This window comes from Temnothorax longispinosus, chromosome 5 (genome assembly GCF_030848805.1).
Source record: "Temnothorax longispinosus isolate EJ_2023e chromosome 5, Tlon_JGU_v1, whole genome shotgun sequence".
NCBI lineage: Eukaryota > Metazoa > Arthropoda > Insecta > Hymenoptera > Formicidae > Temnothorax > Temnothorax longispinosus.
This window is the reverse complement of record NC_092362.1, coordinates 2,507,735-2,527,710: the sequence shown is the minus strand read 5'-3', so window position 1 is coordinate 2,527,710 and position 19,976 is coordinate 2,507,735. Positions and strand designations below refer to the sequence as shown.

At 35.0% G+C, this 19,976-nt stretch overlaps 1 long non-coding RNA gene across 1 annotated transcript; it reads left to right on the top strand.

Moving 5' to 3' along the window:
* Positions 1 to 3,237: 3,237 nt before the first annotated feature.
* On the top strand, positions 3,238 to 19,754 carry LOC139812914 (uncharacterized). Its single transcript, XR_011731977.1, has 2 exons — positions 3,238 to 10,425; positions 18,513 to 19,754. It is a non-coding gene; the product is annotated as an uncharacterized lncRNA (long non-coding RNA).
* The last annotated feature ends 222 nt before the right edge of the window (positions 19,755 to 19,976 follow it).

The window sequence follows — 19,976 nt, the reverse complement described above, 5'->3', positions numbered from 1 at the left end:
GAGAATTTGTGGTCGCGCCGATCCGCAGAGATGTGTAGAGAATGTAAAGGATATAAATAGAGAAGATAGATCGAAGGCAAGAATGAGAGTGCGAAAAGAATTATCGTGTGGACAACAACGAAAGTGATAATTATAGTGATATAATCGGGGAGAGTAGTAAGATATCGTTGAGTAAAAAAAAAATGGGGGAAGTAATTGGAAAACTTGCAGATAGCGATGCGACGGTTATTTCAGTGCGAAAACGATATCATTTTTATCGTTTGGCTAATCGAGGAAATTTTTTCGTCAATGAAACAATTAAATCGGCGGATTTTTAGAAAAATCGCGAGTCATCGAAATCTTATTTTCATAGGAAACCTCGTGTGCCTTATTATTACAATTAAACTTTACAGCAAACACACTTTTACACAAATCCTTATCCAACTTTGGATTGTTAATATGTATTTCTAAAATACATATTAAATACAATATGCACAAACAAGAAATTTTGCTTAATATCAGTCATTAAACTTAGAAATACTTGCATGTCAAGTTGAAGAAAAATTGAAACTTTTGTTGAATCTTTTGATTTCAAAAACTGAATTTAATGAAGATGCATTTTATTTCATTTAAATATAAATAATATCAAAATCATATATTTCTTTCAAGATATGTAAAGTCAAACAAAGACGAATCTTTTTTGAATATACAGTTTAAGAAATTTAATTAACAAGAAGGCTATTTTTCTGATTTTAACTAATTAAATTTTATAACATTACAAGTTCAATTTCATTACAAGTTTCAATTTTAATTTCAATTTTGGATAAGGTGGAAATAGAAAAATAGATACAAAATTTACACATAAAGTATGTTAGAAGGATACAATTCTTTTTAAGATCTTTAGTCCAATTTATATTATACACTCTAAAATACACAAGATAATAATCTCTATGATTCCGCCGATTTGACCAATTTGTCAGATTCACGAATTCTTATGAAAACGATTAGAGTCAAATCTGCCGAAAGTTATGAAGATGAAGAGACATCACGTTTTTGTATTTCTTTACACCCTATTGATAAGTCGCTTGTTATCGTAATTGCTGTGCCAAGTTTCTATAAGTTGCTTCTAGCCGAGCCTGTTTCTTTGCTTGTTAATCGAGAATACACCGATCCATGAGTAGCGTTGTTCTTTCAGTTTATAAATAAAAATATTCTCTAATTTATATTTTTTATAACTTAGCAGAAAAGCATATTCTGCTGGCTAACTGATAAGCAATCTAAAATTATTAGTAGTATTTTGACGCACTTTGTTTATTCCAAATCTAAAATATAAATTTACCAACAATGACTTTTTATATAAAAAAAACTAATTGTTTAAGTGTATATACATATACGTAAAATTAATATTTAAATTGAAAAGTTTCTAAATAATGTGTCTTTAATTAATTCATGAGAGATGAATGTGTTATCAACACTGTACGTTTTTATTCTCATATAACATTATTCTCATAATGAAGAAATTAAAAACGCTATGTCATGTGATCGGAGTTTTGAGGGAAGAATGTTGATTACGTTACAGGCTCGTTACATATTTTCCCTCGCTAATTGGATTTAACTTGGATTTAAGTGAATATAATTATTACACATTAATGAGTAGAATAAGAAGAGAAGGTTAAACAGGGAATGTGATGGAATATTGATCGAAGCGCGGATATTCTTCCTTCGTTGTATGCTTTCAAGATATTCGACTCGTTTTCTCTTCGTTCGATACGCACTTACGGTGGCTTGCGCACTCTCGCTTAGCTCTGTTCAAAAAACGGAATTCAGCAAAACGGAGAAAAAAAAAGATGAACGGATAAAAAGAGAAGCGACGAGCGACGGCAACGACGACGATGATGTGATGAAAGAAGAGGCGTAAAGACGGCGCGACCGTGTCGCGCCGACGATATTTGTAATTCACTATACATGTGCCTTTGAAACGATTCAAAAATGCGTGAAACACAAAAATGGAGAAGGAACAGAGGCGACAAGCGAAAGATAGGTCAGGGATAATGCGAGGGGGTGGAAAAGGGATAAACGGATCTTTATAATCGTCACCGAGTGATTCGCCATCGCGAAATCCGCCGGCGATGATAACGAAGACGACGCAGAGCGTCCAACGCGAAATCATTCGGCTGGCTGTCACGATTATAGATCACAACGAGTCACACAGATAGGGATATGTCAAAAGGTAACGGATAATAAAACGAAAAAAAAAAGAGCAAAAGGAGAAGAAACGAGACCGACTACGAAACTGTCACACGCGTAGATTCGCGTGTCTATAACGCGTCGATACGCGAAAAACTTTGAGAAAAGGGGGAAAAAAGAAAAAATAAAGACGAAAGAAGAAAAATTGAGAACGTGACCATACGAGAGAGAACGAGCGTGGAGGGTGGATAAAAGATAAAATTTCGTAGATTTGAAATATAAGTAAGCAAAAATATTATATGTATACATATATAGATATATATACACAAGAGTATGTAGGTGAAGCGTCTTAAATGCTTTTTACGAATCGGTCTTTGTGTTATTTACACAAGCTTTTAATCAGGTCTAACTCGAGTCTTGCGCGTAATAATTGGGCTTATTAATCTCTTTCTAATTAGGTTTTATATATTGCGATTTATGGCGCTCGCGTCCGCGGCGACGCGCCATGCGAAGCGAGGAATTCCTTGCGTTTAGATATGTATACGTAATTTTTTTTCTTTTTTCTTTTTGGTGTCGGTTTGGGAGATTGGGAAAAACTCTAACCGAAACGAAGAAACAATTGTAAAAAAAAAATCGACTAGGATATCGTGGTGAAGCTTGAGAGAAAGCGAGGCGAAACGCAATCACAGCTATTTTACTTTGACATATCTTTTTCTGCCCTCGATGGCACGTCATTGAATCTGTTCTTGATGCGATGATTGAGAGAAATTACGGCTTTTGATTATTATCGCTTCTCGCTACGAGAAAGTAGTTTATAGTACATGAAATTATATGCTTTTTAATATTAAAAATAGCTTTCCCAACGTAATAAATAAATTTGATTAAAGTAAAACAGAAATAAGAATAAAGCTATTTGGTTGATTCTTTTGGACGTTAATCGTATATTATTTTTATTGAAAAAGATGATAAAAATATTGAATTTCCTAAAGTTATTCTCATAAAAGATATTTTGCACATATTTTTGGGATATTTCAAAACATATATTCAGACAATATATATATGTGTGCGTGTACATATATATAAAATTTGTATTATATATATTATTATGTATATTATAAAGTATATATTATAAATATATATTGTATACATTATTAAGTATATATTTTATACTATATTACATATTATATCTACATATGTCATACATAAAAAATCTAAATATAATTAATTTTTATTCAACATTATATAAACTCGGAATATTATATTTTTAAAGTTATTTTATACATTGAATGTCTTAATATTGCGAAGTTCTTCGTTAATTAAAAATAATTCGGCGCTTGTTATTTAAAATATAAAGAGAAAAAAATTAATCCGTTTTTGATAGAGAAGCGATAATAATCATACATCGCATCAAGAGCGTGCAATGACTCGATTTCTTAATGTACGTGATTATTCGGCGATAGATTTGCAACTTGGAACTGGAACAACTTATATTATTCTCTGCCTTGGAATAGATATTATATATTCTATTACATTAGACGCTTGTCGCTCGATTTCAAGCAACAGAATGGCATTGGTTGTTCCAGATTCGCCCTGGCATGGCTCGATTTTGTTTTCAGTTTGAATTACTCGATCGGAGAAAGAGACCGTTGTTAATTATCGTACTATGCTATTCGACCGCAGGAAATTTTACGCTATTTGTGACGATTTATGAGATGCGCTACGTGTGATATTTAGATGCTAAATTTCTTTCCAGGTCGGTCGTCCGAACGGCACAGAAGCTCGCGATTTTAGGATAAAAAAATACGATTCGGCGTTATATAGATAACAAAAGATTTATTTTTTTTCTGGTATTAAACGCGGCGCGTTTATCGTTAAAAATTTATTTAATAATGCGTTTATCGAAAGTTACGTAGAATATTATAATATCTCTAGGATAGTAAGAATTCCCGGTTTGGGTAGTGCCTGTGGCAGACGATCGGCCGCCCTTTTTTGTGTTTTGCACTTTTTGAGGGAGAACAAAAATTTTCTTTGGAATGAAGAGTGGGGGAGCGGAGGAGGGGTGAAGCGAAGGATGAAAAAAGAGATTTATACACGTGATGAGGTATAATACGGAACACGAGAAGTGTTACACGCATGCCATCCACAGGTATTTAGAAAGTACAGTGCTTTATTTTTTTGAAAAAGAAAGAGATAGAGAAGTATATTATTCTATTTGCGAGCGGGAAAGAGAAAATTTACAAGCGTCACGCATTCACGTTTCTCAAAATACGCGGACAGATGTTGGTTTACACTGCGAAATGGGCGCGATTGGGTGAAAGTGTTTGATGAACAAAAATTAAAACTCTTAGAACGGCAAATGATAAAGTGTTCAATTACACGTCGCAGTCCAGTGGACTTCTGGATATTTTCTGAATAAAGAAACAAAAACTGGATGTTATATCAGCACCGAAAATTTTAATGAAGGATTTGATGAATTTAATAACGAATTGGATTGATTTTTTTTCTTAACTGTAACAGCGCAAGCTTTATGTTAGATTTATTAAACCAAGTATATAATTAAAAATTAAATAGCTCACGAGATATTGCATTTGAGAATAACTTTAAGTAAAGTAATTAAATTTTCGTTAAAGAAAAATTCAATTTTAATTGAATTCAACTGAAATATGCTGGTGATGCGACATCCTTTATCCCATTTTTCTTTTCAATAAGCATATTAAAATAAATTCTCTTTTGCATACTGTTAATATCTCTATTCAATATTATTAAAAAAAACAGTATTGGAGCGATCGCGAAAAATAAGGCAGCTAATTTATAAATCTCTCTGTTTGTCGTTCTGGGGTTAATAAAAGCATTTTGGTTATTTCGGTAAAAACGGTCATGTATAGCTTTATCGTATTTTTAGCCCTACTATTTTTGCGAGGCCTATTGTTACGTTTAGTTTGAGGGCGAGAATGAATGACACTGAATAAACGAGAGAGATATAGAAAGAGATATAAGAGATAAGAAAGAAAGCGAGAGAAAAGAAATAGCAAACACGATAAGATTCTATTCTAAAAATCTATATATGATAGATATATTATATATATCGGAAAAATGCAGATGTATTTACTAAGAGCTTTCGCGATGGCAAAGGGGAAAGAATGTAAAGCGAGCCAATTAGTTCTCAAGTGATGGAAAAGGATCCACTCGATTTTTTTCAACGAATAAAGCTTTCAAGTAGGAGCTTAACGAATATAAGAATACGGATTTTATACCGCTAGCGCAAACAATGTAATTGCAAAACAAGTCATATCGGCTTGCTATCGTATTAGATGACAGTTGAAGCCGTTGGATTTGCATCAATCGGGAACTACGTGGCTCGAATGGCGTGCAAAATTGTCGGCGAGAAATTAGAGAAGCGAATTTCGTGGCCCTGCGATCGAGAATTGACGTTCTTCGGCGAACGGGTTCGGCGTTCTAGATCTTAAGGCTTTACACGTAGGCATAAAAAGAATTTATTTAAGAAAATTATAGACAGGCATGTCTAAAACTTGCGTCGGCGCGCAAGTGCTGGTGGAGAGAGTGAGCCTGCAATGATTCGTTCGCCGTTTCTGCGTGACAGAAAGCGAGGCGATGATTTTGGGTGGGCCTTTTTCATTGATAAAAAAAGAGCTTTCGTTTTTATTGTATGTTTTTCTTGCAATCTATTAACCGTATTTATATTGTCAGCCGCTGGTAGAATTTCCCGCGCGCAGAAGAACGCTCGAAATCGCGAATTCGAAGACCGGATAGAAATCTGTCAAGCGTGCAAGTCGCTGCTGCGATTTTACTCAATCTAGTCGAAATTGATAAATCAATGTTGGCGCGACAAAATGGACGGCAAACGATTTTGGAAATCATTTTAAGTCATTGATTGAGCACATTATTATATTGTAGAAATATGCACGTCCATATTGTCTCTGGATAAAAGGTGTGTTAGAAATGCAATTTGAAAAAAAGTCTATCTGGTCTTCGCGAGAAGCATGAATATTAAATGTAACATTGCTTAATACTTGAATAATCCGTTCAATTGTCTTTTTCGGTCATCATTGATGACTCGTCTTCGCAGGGCAACCAATTCGCTGTAACGAACGTACTATTGCATTAAGAAGAGAATAATGTGCTGCAATTAGATCGTTAATCAGTCCGAAGGTGTGTTTACATCTATGTAAGAAAAGAGATTGCCGTGTGAATGAGAGGGAAACATGCAGGGGTGCAATGATGATGGAAAGTGAACGACGCGAGAAGTAATTGTGACTATAGTTTAATCACCCATCGCAGAACCCCTTAAGCGAGGAACACGAGAGAGGAAAAGGGAATGATCGCGGGAAAATAGGCGAATAGCTGTAGAAAATTGCGAAGCAAGAGCAAATAGCGCGTACGAGGGAGAGACGAGAAAGTAGGGTCGAGACAAGTAGGTTTTGAACCGAGAGAGCCTTGTGTTAAGTGCCTTCAAAAGTACGACTTAGATTTTAGGCTATAGAAGAAACGAAACAAAAGAGGCGCTGGGCGCGTCCAGCTGTGAACGGATTTTTACGGTATTATTCAGCCGGGTGTCGCCAATTTGTGTGCAAGATTTCGGCACACGACGAAGCTACTCGACGTACATCTTAAAAAAAATAATAATATAAAGTTTTTCTTCTTTATTTTTGCTTTTTCTTAGTTACGCCAATTATCATAAGCTCTCCTATTTAATCAAAATAGGTTCTAAGAATGTCAATGAGAACCCTAAGAGTCTTATGATGTTTGGTTTGAAGTGCGATAGATTAATAGACTGTATAAATGAGAAGAACTTGATTACATTTTTTTCTAAAATTAACATAATTACTAAGCCTGTTTTCCTTCCGTTCAATTTTTTTTATAACAGTACGGAGGCCTAAGGATTCATTTTAAGATACCTTTGAAAAGAGGAAGATGTAAGATTTTTGCGACGAGTAGCTCCGTCAGCCGAAATCTCCGGCGACGTTCCGCGTACATCTCGAGACCAGTGATATTTTTTTAGAAATTATTTATTTATGCCGAAGAAAGCGGAATTTAATCTCAATACCCCCGCCTTTATACTGCCAATATATCCGCTAGGACGTACTCAACCTTCGTTCGATCGCTTTTTTACATGATCAACCGTGCCCTACGCGTGACATTTTTCTTCACCCGACTTTCGCGACAACCGCAATATATGTGTGTGTGATCCTTTGCATTTTAATTTACGTCAGTTCCGTATTTATTTTTACACAGATCATGCTTCTTACGCATCTTTATCGTTCTCGTAACGTTATTTTCCATGGGACACAAGTATGCGACACTTTCCTCGGGTTCCTTTGCACTACGACTTTTTTTTCGTCCGTCTTTAATTGACAGTACAATTATCTGTAATAAATAATAGCGAAGTCTAAATCGCGTCGCGAGCACGCGATTTGAGCACCGAGTGCGGAACGTCTTCTGCGTCCGTCTCATTTTCGCTTCGAGATTTGATCGAAGACAATCGATCAATATCCTCAATATACTGACTTATTATATGTACAACATACCAGATCATCCGCAGATAGTATCATGAACGTTTTTACTTTAAGAGGACCCTCGACGGACGTTCCGCATTCGAATTTAAGTACGATACTCTTTAGTACAAGCACAGTACTCGACTGTACAGAAATAGATAGAATGAGAAGCGAACAAAGGAAATGTGTGTGTGAGAGAGAGAGAAAGATAGAGCGAATGAGCGATAGAGTGTGAGCGTGAGAGAAAGAGAGCGAGTGAAAGAGGAACACGTAAAAGTAAAATACAATTACAACTTCCGCTCAGCGCCTCAAACGCAAAACATACTACTTGTAATCGTAACTTCTTTGTCGCCATGTATTTGCCAACGAACGAATGATTTATTAATTATTATTTTTTCCTTTTGCCTTCATTTTATATTAATATTATTTAGAGAGCAACAATTATTAACGCTATGATGATAACGATAATCTTTCTAGATACTTTTTTGCTTGTTCTCTTGCGACAAATTCAACAGCGACACACACAACAGAGACGTACACATATATGCATGCACATCACGTGCATATGTATACATATACAATACGAGATATGAACATCTGTAAATACATATACGAAGATCACCCATTTGCGATAAGATAACGATGATTTAGCGAAGTGCGAACTTCATCGTCGCGTCGCCGCGCCGTTTATTGGCGTTCGTTTGTATCAAGTAAGAACAGTCGCTTTTGCTTAAGGAACTCACAGAGAACGCTGGGTCGGTCTCGAACTCGCGCTGGAACTCACACCTCTCGTTCGCATGAATTGTAAAGAAATCAGAATAAATCGCGAGGAGAGACTCGCGAGATCCCGCGTCGATCGCGACAGACCGAACGTTCGAGTCCTGTTCTTTCTATTACAGTATACTTCCTTTCCGTTTTTTTTTCTGTATACATATATCATCTTTTGGACCTTTCGAACATTCCAAAACGCTTGTTTCCCTCTTTTTTTTTGTCAATTTGTAGAGCGCCTTGTATTCAATTTAGAGCAAAATAAAGTCTAGAAAGGCAATATCCCAGCCGCGTTTTCTACATCCCCCATAATTCTTATTTCTTACAGATTGAGACGCAACGATCTTGTCTTGAAAAAAGTGATAGACGGACGAGCGATAATGAAAGGCAATCTCTTTCAGGAACTTTGCATCAAGTGAGATTCGATACGATTTCGTGTATGGGCAACAGTTTTATATAGTCGGTGATATTGGACATTTCGAACATCATATTTGTTATTAATAACTTATTTAATTAAATAGAGGAAAGGGTCTATCTAAGTAATTAAAATTTTAATTGACAACGTTTGTGATTTAGCATTTCTACTTTAAAAAGGAAAAGAGGAGATTTATCATTTATAATTGAAGAGATTATATCGATTTATAATTTTGAACTTATATTTTCTTATCTCTTTAATTCGCTAAACGTTTATTCGGCAATTTTTAAAATCTCCATAATTTACGTTGAAGTAAAAGTATAAAAGCCTAGATAATGACAAAAATGTAGCATATCTTCAAGAATGACAGAAGATAGAAGTCGAAGTCTTTGAGAACTGAGGTTCTTCGGAAATCATTTAATTACTGTTTCCGCATACTAACTAATTTAATTTTTTGCAGGTGCTGCAATCGGCGATGTAAATCTCCGTGCGGAAGAAGACTCATGAAGTTTCATTACTCAGAAACGTGAAATCGACGAAGGATAAGAAGAATACTCGAGGAAATGTAATTAGTAAAAATAAAGAGATGCAAGAAAATTAATCCACGAACATTAATACCCTAATCCCGATATTGATATTGCTTTCCTGATTACATTTTATTTAAAGCAGACAAAATTAATTATGAGTTTCAGAGAGAAAGCGTGATGTCAAAGGAAACCGGCAAGACAGGAGTACACAAGAAAGTTCTACGATTTGTCGTCAATAACTACATCTAGAATCTCTCCAGTACGTGTGATAAAATAACAGTAGCAGGATTTTAACTTTGCATCTTGACGAAGAAGAATATTTTAGCGTCATGTAGCCCAGGAAATAACCCAATGTTTGCTGATTCTAAAATCTTCTTTCATTCCGATGTAAAGTTACTATTCAAAACTGATTTCATTTTATGATACGTTACCTTCGGATTTCACAAGAGATCGCGACATAACGATTCACACTTCACACACGTTTCATCCAGGGACTTTCTCAGCTATAGACATTCGCGAGAAGGTCCCCCTACAATGAGTAGATAATTGCCGTCGTCGAGTCATTCCTGTCCCTCGATCCCGCTCCCGACCCCACATGCTCGTTGTTGCTAAGCTTGAGATCTTGAATGTCGTTTTTTTTTTTTGTTGGCATGGCCCGCGCCGTTGTAAAGAGTACAGTAACCACGCGTGGCCCCCGCCTGAACCGGGGGGCACCGCGCATGTACAGCCAACAGATCGCCAATACTAATCGTACCGTCGACACGTCTGCTTGCGTCTTTTACAGGTTTCTTCGCCGGCCTCGGTTGGACCGGCGACGGCTCGCGGCGCGTCTCGAGGAGCGCGAACTCCGCGACGACGACGTCGTCATCGACGGCTGCGAGCGACGTGCCGGCGCCGCTGACGCCGCAGCGTCGTCCTCGGCTGCACTGTCCGTCGCGGCACGCGACCAGCCGCAACAACAATCACCCCAGCATCAGCAGCAGCGGCGGCGGCGGCCTGGTGCATCACGATCGCCGGCACAACTGCTCGAGATGCGGTAAGAGCTACAAGAACGCGTACATCCTGAAGCGGCACTTGCTGTACGAGTGCGGCAAGGCGCCGTCCTTCAGCTGCCCGCACTGCGCCTTCAGCTCCAAATACGAGCGCAACCTCAAGGCGCACATCAATCACCGGCACGTCGATCTACAGCCGGCGCTATCCGGCATCGTCGTCGGTCAGCGAGAAACGCGTCACCAACACGGCAGGGAGTGACTCGTCAGAGTCCTGCGAGGTCGCGATGTAAAACGAGAACGGTATTTTTGATAGGATCTGAGATCGATTGCGGCCGCAATTCGCGGTTGAGGCTGAAGACACGAGCCAAAGTCCGAGTGTCAAATTTACGTCAAACTTGTACCGACGACTATTATTCAGATATTCGCAAGATGTGAGAAATTTGTGGTATTTAAGGAATGAATACGAAGAACGGCAAATTTCTTGTGCAAATATCTGAATGATATACTTTTACAATTTGTGAACATTGAGTCCCTAATGGACTCAAAAATATCAGCTTTTTTACTATTTTTCGGAGATATGCTTTTTTATATTGCCTATTTTATCACGTTTTATTTTATCGAGCTTATTATTTCTTGTAAAAAATAATTTGCAAATGTTTTATTTATTTATCCACCCTGAAAAAAGAAATTTGGAAAATATTTATTTTATTCAGACTTTTAATTTCTTTTCTATGTATTATTGTTTATGTAACGGGTAAAAATATGTTGTATAATTCGCACGTCATTGCTAATTAGTCGCATAGTCGTGCGATAGTAGTTGTACGACGAACTGATTTTGAGTTTTCGTAAGCATGCTGATTAAGTTCTAATTAAGTTAATTCTAAAATATAACATTATATATTCGCGTTCTCATAGCCAAAGTGTGTGCCAAAAATTAATTTAACTTGTAAGTCTTTTAAATTATGCTCTCTTTCTATTTTTCATATTGCCTATTTTATCGCGTTTTATTTTATCGAGCTTATTTTGCTTGTAATGGTGATTTAATTCCCGTGTGACAAGTAATTTAACATAAGACGGATATTTGAGAAATCTATACCAAAAGGATGCGTTTTTGTCTGGCACTGGAACGTTAGCGATGTGCATTACATAAGACAATATGTATTTCAACCGCTAAATATTAGGATTTTAAAAGTCCCTTGTTCAATGTTTATTTTTCAGAGTAAGATTACGGCGAAGCTTATTTGCCGCCTGTACGATATTATATAGAATGAAAGGACAAGGAGAGATAAGCGTTTTAACTAAGAAAATGATAAAGTAAATGTTGAAAAAAAAAAAAAAAAAACATTAGTGATCCGCCACCGTGGCGCGAAGTTAGTACTTGTTGGTTCCCGTTTAACGATATATAAATGGATAAAAAGTCAAATAAAAACATTGTTGAATATTGCAAACTTATGAAAGTGTGCCAAAAAAGTGTGAGAAAATCGCGTTCTGTTGTATTTTTCAATAATTAACTCTATCACGATTAATGACACGAATATCTGCCGCCAAACATCGCGGGACACAGATCTTCATTTTTCGAGCGTCTTATACGCTCCCCACTTTTTTCCAAATCAGTCTGAAGATACAGTAATTAAAAGTAATTCGTTTAAAAAAAAGACACTTTTTTGGGACATCTTCGAGTTTTTTGCAGATGGCTAAATTGTGCCCAATTATTTTTATACTAATTATAAGTGATTACGAGAGTCGCTAGTGAGATCTGACTGTAAGGTGCTTCCACCTTAATCGTCAGTCAAGCAGAGCGAAATTCTCGACGCAACGAAACACCCCCCCGACACACGTAGATTACCGATCCTAGCTATCTAGTTCAGCTTAGTTTAAGGATTGTTAATCAAGTCTAGTCAGACCAGTCTTTTCTCGTTGTCTTCGGGCGATGATCTATGAACGATAAAAAGAGATCTTGGTGGCATGCATCTGTATATGTGTCTATGTGCATATATGTATACATATAATATATGCATATATACACATTTTTGGTGAGTGAATAAATTTCTCGCACCTGAACTGATATAAACAAAACTATTGGCAATGCTATTAACATTACTATACATACATCGATTGCTAATTATTGGCAATGTAATGAAATCTTAATACTCGGAAATATTTGCAATAATTACGCAGTAAAAAATAGGTGGAAATTGTAAGATGGTACAATTCACATCTACAATAGATGAATACAGAGCAATCTATCCTTCTGTTAATATCCTTTTTCGACGGATTGTACCAAGATTTATGATATTTGAGTGTCGAAAGTACATTCATTGTTACCGCCCGAGACAAGATTAAATAATCCTTGTCTATCGTAGAATTGTGTGTAGATTGCGAACTAGATAATAGATAATAGATACATGACAAAAATTTTCCCATAACCCAAAAATATGATCGTTGGAAATTCAACGTTTTACAACGTAAAGACAAAATTGATATCGAAAGCTATATTTAATACATAGGAAATTCATTAGTCGTGTTTGTTCGCGTCTTTCTATCTGAATTAGAATCGTCTAGTCTAAAAAACGGCCTAAGCAGGTCGGATACATACACAAAATCTAACTCCATATTATTACATTCAAGATAGAGAATATATTTAAATCAAAAAAGGTACATATATCGTATGTATTATATATATCATATACATACATATTATACGTATGACATAATACCGATAATTTGCAATGATATATTACGACATAAATTATAAGCTATTTACTCTGCAAAAAAGGGCCCTTCTTGGTCGGGACAAATAACCGATTAAACTCGTTTGTCATCCATTTCAATGGAAGATTTATGACTTTATAAATAACATATTAAATTAAGTACAATCAAGTGATTTTGATTAACAATTATTTAATAAAAATTACTAGAAGTTTCTTTATACACAACTTATACAATAATTTGCTTTCTATAAATTAGATTAGACCGAATTATTGCTACAGAACATGTGTGTAAGATAATATTTTCTTAAAAGTATAGGAAGTTCGATAAACGCGAAATCATATATAAAACGAAGGTTTATGTTCTTTTTCTTTCGTCAAAACTGATGTAGTTTTTATTCTGTCCGCCATGAGTAATTAATTAGTTATTCATTGCATTGACTTCCGCGAATTATTCTAAAAATTAATAATAAAAATGTCGATCGATTACAACCAATGTAAATACCAATACAACGAGGCGACGCAAGCATCGTTTCAGAAATCATAGTCTTGAAACGTTTGCGAGAATTTTGATAAAATAATTCGCGCGTGAGCCTAACATATGAGCTTCCTTCGAGATCCAACGAATTCGAGAAGACATGGAATCAAGGACCAAAGGATCGACAGAAAACTTTTTTATCCTAGTCAAGCCTTGTCCCGACCAAGAACAAGTGATTATAGGACAACCTTAGGAATATTGAAGATCTCGTATTTATTCTACAGTTGTAGAAGATCTTTGAGTGTTATCCTCTTTCTCTCTTTCTCCGTCTTTCTCTCTTCCCATATTTATCTTCTCGTACCTATCTATTTTTCTCTTTGTGCTAGAAATTCATAATCTCGAGCTAAGCTCTTTCCTATATCTTGAAGAAGTCTCGAATAATCTCAATTTAGACGTCATATCGACGATCGATCTGTATCTATTCGCATTGATCTATCGACTATCTTTGAACTGAACTCACTCGATTGTCCGATATTTCACGATCACGATCGGTATTCCTGATACGAGACCTAATTGTTTGGATCATCGACTGCGACATAGCGCAATGAAAAATTCAATCAGCAAATATCACGGATTTTTCGCGCGAAATATCGATCGGGATTGCTCGTGAAAGAAAAAAGAAAACGCGCGACTGCGGACCTCTCAGCTTCCACGTGCTCCTCCTCGTTGACTTTGAAAATTTCGAAAGGATCTTACACACGTCCGGGCGATCTTTCCGCTGACTCGTGTCGTCCTGTATTTTTCCTTTCCTCATCTTTCTTTCTAAAAACGATTTACTGATAAGGGGATTCTCGTGTGTCGTCCAAATCGACTCCATGTGCCTAAAAATGTGATCAAAACACGCTGTTGTAAAATGCGACGCTCGTGCGTTGCATCGTCTAGTTTCTTGTTGTACTACTGGGATTCATCCCATTCCCGCGTATTATCATCCTTCCGTTTTCGGAGAAAGCGAATATTCTGATATTCGGCACAAATAATTTATAGGAGCGAACAGCAAGTTATATTCGATAATATCTGTTTCAGCAATAAAATCAAAATAGACAACATTTTTTACTATGTGTAGGACAACGGAAATTCACATACATGACATTCTAGAGTCCAAGGAATGCTTTCTTTACTACCACAGAAACCTCTATTATTAATACAGATACAGTCGAATTTGCTATTTTATGGAAAAATTTATAAATCCGTGTTTGTGTTAACATATAAACACGAGCAAAAATAACAATTTTGTTAAAAATACAGCGACGAAATTGAAAATTATTACAAACATGTTTTTCTAATTAGTATGAAAGAAAATCAAGTCTCTACGTCTAATTACGACGCAACGGACGAAATTTTATGCGCGTTATAAAAGTACAATGTTAATCCAACAATAAATTTTAATTTTTCTTTCAGAGAATAGACAGTTGTAACGTTTTTATAATGTTTTTTTATCAATTGATGCGAAAGTAAAATTGAAGATAGTAAAATGTTTTCCACATGTCACGTGGCAGAAAAACTTACGAGAATAATTCCGGGGCTAAGTGGTTGCATTTATCTGTTGTAATTTTTCATATACGTATACGCGCAGAATGCGATCGACGTTGTTATATACGGTGATTAATGCAGCGTAACATTCGACCCCATACGAAATGTGAAAGCGAACGGAATGTGTCTTCCAAGTTTTCCATGTTATCGAAGCAGAGTAGAGCCAAAGTGCAGCACGAGAGAGGTGAATTCTGTTTTTCGCGCGATTTTGCGATTAGATATGCGAGAGCAAAACGGGATATACAGTGAAAGGAAAGACTGAAAATAGACAAAAAACAGTGGGAAGGAAAGTGCGAGGTGAGAGGTATACATTTGTTATTAACGCGTGGACAATGCGAAACACACGTGCGACTGTCTCATCGATCTGTGTTACAACTATCCTCTCGCATGTCGACTAGAAATTTTCCATTTACAATTTTTCAAGTCGTGAAATTAAATTCTGAATATATGCCACTTACGTTAACGATTATGTCTAATTATTTTAAAAAATCTTATAGTTGCAAAGTTCGTCTAGTAAAATTAATTTAATGGATTGATATTTAATAACATCGTCACGGAAGTTCGAAAATAGTCACTTTCAAAACGGATAGCGATGTTGGCGATCGTAGCGAATTTAAGGCACATAATCGAATATAATGACGTTGATGAAATTAATGGTAATTTCTGTCGCCCTGCGAGACGTAATCGAGAAACGAATTATAATTAATTCGCACGCATTCGCGTTTATCTTGCGATTTTTGTGCCAATGTACGTGAGGCCAGCTATTATGCAATACTCGAGTCATCGTGCAAGCCAATGAAGAATGGCTGTACACGAGATGCCTATAGAATTATTTTGAAGTCACCTTATATATAGATATAAGAAAATAAAGAACTATATATATATACATATATATGTATACTATACAGAGATGAAAAAGCAAAGATTCTATATACATATATTATATATATATACACGTATATAAATACACGTAGCACACGCGCAACTATATATGTAAATATGCATTATAATACATATATATATATATATATATACGTGTATGATTTTGGACACGCGGGCGAAACAAGTCCAAAGGGGCAACGCGAAACCAAAGAGATACCTCTAGTTGTTAAGGTGATTGATGATAATAATTAGTACGTAAGCGTTTTGGCTCCTCTCCTTTGTTGGGAGCTCTTCCGGTTACATAACTATATGAATAGAGGACAAAAAATATAACGGGAATTCCACCTAACACCACAGTGCAGCGATTTTTTATACTGCGGCATTTTAACAGTATAAAAAAGATTGACGTGTTGTAAACTGCGTTGTAAAATGATCATAAATTGCAATTTTCTTATATGTATTTCGTTTTAAGAGTGCACGTCACGGCTCTACATAAAAATGTTCGAATAATTCCCGTATTCTCCGCTCTCCTTTTCGCAAATTTATGGTACAAGTGGTGTTATGCAGAATTCGCGTTAAAAAATGGCGATACAATATTACTGAATAAACGGCCGAGAAAAAATGCGTAATATTGTTCATTAATGTAATATGTCCAAGATATATATCTACGATTTGATTAATCCCATTAGATCATGGGTTGATTGCGCTTATGTCCATTTCTACTAATATAAATTAACTTTAATCGCGGTTTAACATACTTTTCATCTTTTTCTAGTTCTTAAAACTAGAGAAAGATAAAAGGTGAGTTAAACCAAGATCAAAGTTAGTCTGCATTAGTAAAAACAGTTATTAGGCCCAGTTTCACCAACGTCGTGTAGCTTTAAGCTTATAGCTTAACTCACTCTTCATCTCTTTTTAACAATCCCCTTTAGAAAGAGACGAAGAGTGAGTTAAGCTAAGGTTAAAACGACGTTGGTGCAACCGGGCCTTACACTTAGATTACTCGAGTTCATGTTTTTTTTTTTTTAATACCTGTCTATGCTTTTCATATGTAATATCTATGTATTTTACATTATATGATTTGATTGATGATTGTTTATAATATCAAACGCGGCCTGCATAGTATTGCCGACTTTTGCTTTACATGCATACAACTTATTTACGAGCATTATATGTGTAAAGTCCCCCCATTATAAGATAGGCTCCTAATATGCGATAGCGAGGTCTCTGCTAAACTAATAGGTTCTATCTGTTATTTCCATCATGAACTTATTGCCCTTGGAGTAAAACCTATTTAGTGGAAAATTCATTATTCGATCGTGCGTGCACTCGCCTACTACAGTTTTCAGTTCTACACATGAACTTTTGGCAATCACGCAAAATAGATGTGGTATCTCATAATAGGGGACTTTCCTCTATATTCTTTTTAATTTACTTTTGTGAGCAGTTTAAATCATATATAATTATCACCAATTGTGAGTGTATCATTAATAATCGTTGTGTTAGCGAGAATACTCGACAAATAATAAAGAAATAAATTTAATTATTCAGCCAGATAGATTTCGTTCACGTGGCGTGCTAAACTATTTTTATCGTCAATTTATCTTTCCCTATTATTTTATAACTTCTACGATACCTTGTTCATTTGTCATATGTGATTCGCGATTATTTAGTAAAATTGATTAATTTTACTTTATATCCACACAATATTCCAAATTTTCCATTTGAAATGATGATTTTATCTCACCAGTTTATTTTCTCTCTATTAATTTTAATTGATTGTATGTGGTGGGTTGTATGGTTTTCAGGAAATCATTTCTTGTATGGAACATATTGTACAGGAACGTTTAATGTACAAGTTTGTGTGAAATAAACAATTTTACTCCTTTTGTCGATGAAGAAATTATCGCATAAACTTGAAATATATATATATTTTTTTTTGTATTAAATTTCTTGTGTCACAAAACTTTCCATTATAAATTCAATAAATTTCTAAAACTATATATATATATGTATAGTTTTAGATATATATTATAAGGAAATATATATCTCCATATATATCTCCAATATACATATACATATATGGGAAAATTGTGATAAAAAAAATTTAGTACAAAATAATAATTTCAAAATATCGTAAATTTGCATTTATATTTATATATAAGGCCAATTCCTTTCAGTGACACAAGTCGACACAAGTGTCGTTCTGTCTTTGTTATAGAATGATGTTTGTGTCGACTTGTGTCACTAAAAGGAATTGGCCCATAATTGTTTCATGTCGCGTAAAGTGAATTACATCAGAAAATAATATGTGAAACTAACATATATATATATATATGTTACAAATAAACCGAATATCCTTATACATGCAATATCTTTTTTAAGCAGATATTTATTCATCATATTAACTGATTTACGTTATAACTTCCTGTTCTTATCGTACTGACATGTTTTTCGTATTCTGTATTTTCAGGTCGAAGGCAGTGTAATTGTGGACGTCGTTTCAAGAGAGATTTTTCTCTCTACTGTCATCTACAACACGAATGCGGATCGAAATATCATTGTGGATATTGCTCATTTGAATCATCAAAATTGCGTGACTGGTACAGCCACGTAAAAAGAGTGCACGGCCATGAAATAAAAATGAGCAATGATTAACAATATTCTCCAAAATTGTTATTAAATAAAAACTATTTTTTTTTTGTTTTTTTTTTCATTATTCACCGAAATTGTTATTAAATCAAAACCATTTTTTTTTGTTTACTGCTCAAATGTAAAATGTAACATTTCGGAATACGTCTCGTATATTTCACATGTGTTTCAGAATTTGCTTGTCTTAAAATAGCATTTACAATAATCTTTCTTCATTTAAAAATAAACTTTTTATGTACAAGGTATTTTCTCTTATACCAGCTATTATCTAAACAAATCAAATATCCTACAACCGTCTTCAATTGAAGCTTTTTGCTTTTGAATGTCAATTTTTATTAGTAATACGACGATGTGCGAACTATTTTTATATATGTTTCAAATAAATAAAGTGTGATCTCATGCATCTATTGAATTACTTTATATTAACAATTCTTTAGTGATGCAGCAGCTTCCCGTATGATCTCTCGATTTTAAAAGTAAAATCTTCGAATAATAGATTCTTCATCCCAATTACTTTGCGCTTGTAAGATATCTAATGGTTATTCTCACGCGCATGGACCTATTTGATTGTAGGCCGCCAGCGTCGTCATCATCATCATCATGATCAGGATAAAAACAAGCCCTTCAGTTGCAACCGCTGCGGCAGAAAATACAAATGGAAGACGTCTTTACATTGCCATCAAAGGGACGAATGCGGCAAGGAGCCGCAGTACAAGTGCTACTATTGCCATTACAAGACGAAAATACGATCGAATTGGATTCGCCATGAGAAAACTCACACAAATCCTAAACGCGGGCGCAAACTGTCTAAGATTTTAATAGCGTTGTAAATAATGTTTTCAATTGGAAAAAAATATAAAAAATGGGTCCAGTTTTATAATCACTGAAAAATTTCAATCACATTTTAATTGTATTTCAATTATAAAAACAACAACAATGTATGAAGAATTAATTGTTAGAGATAGATTTTTTGTATATCATGAATGAGTAAACAGAAGACTTTAGATGTATCCACAATCTAAATAGCTTTAGAAAATTTAAAGTTAGCAATAATACAATAATACACCCACACACAAGATTAAGTTTTACAAAAATTGTATGAAAATTCCTTGTTTTTTAAAGACAAAATATCTCTAATTGTAAGTCTATTGATTTTCGTTCCTTAATTTTTATAGATTTTTAGAGCATAGGCGCGTTAATTCTCTCTCTCTCTCTTTTCGAGTTTTCAATTATTTAAAATTTTTTTAAGCAAAATTTTGTTAATAAAAATTATTTAGCTTTTTGT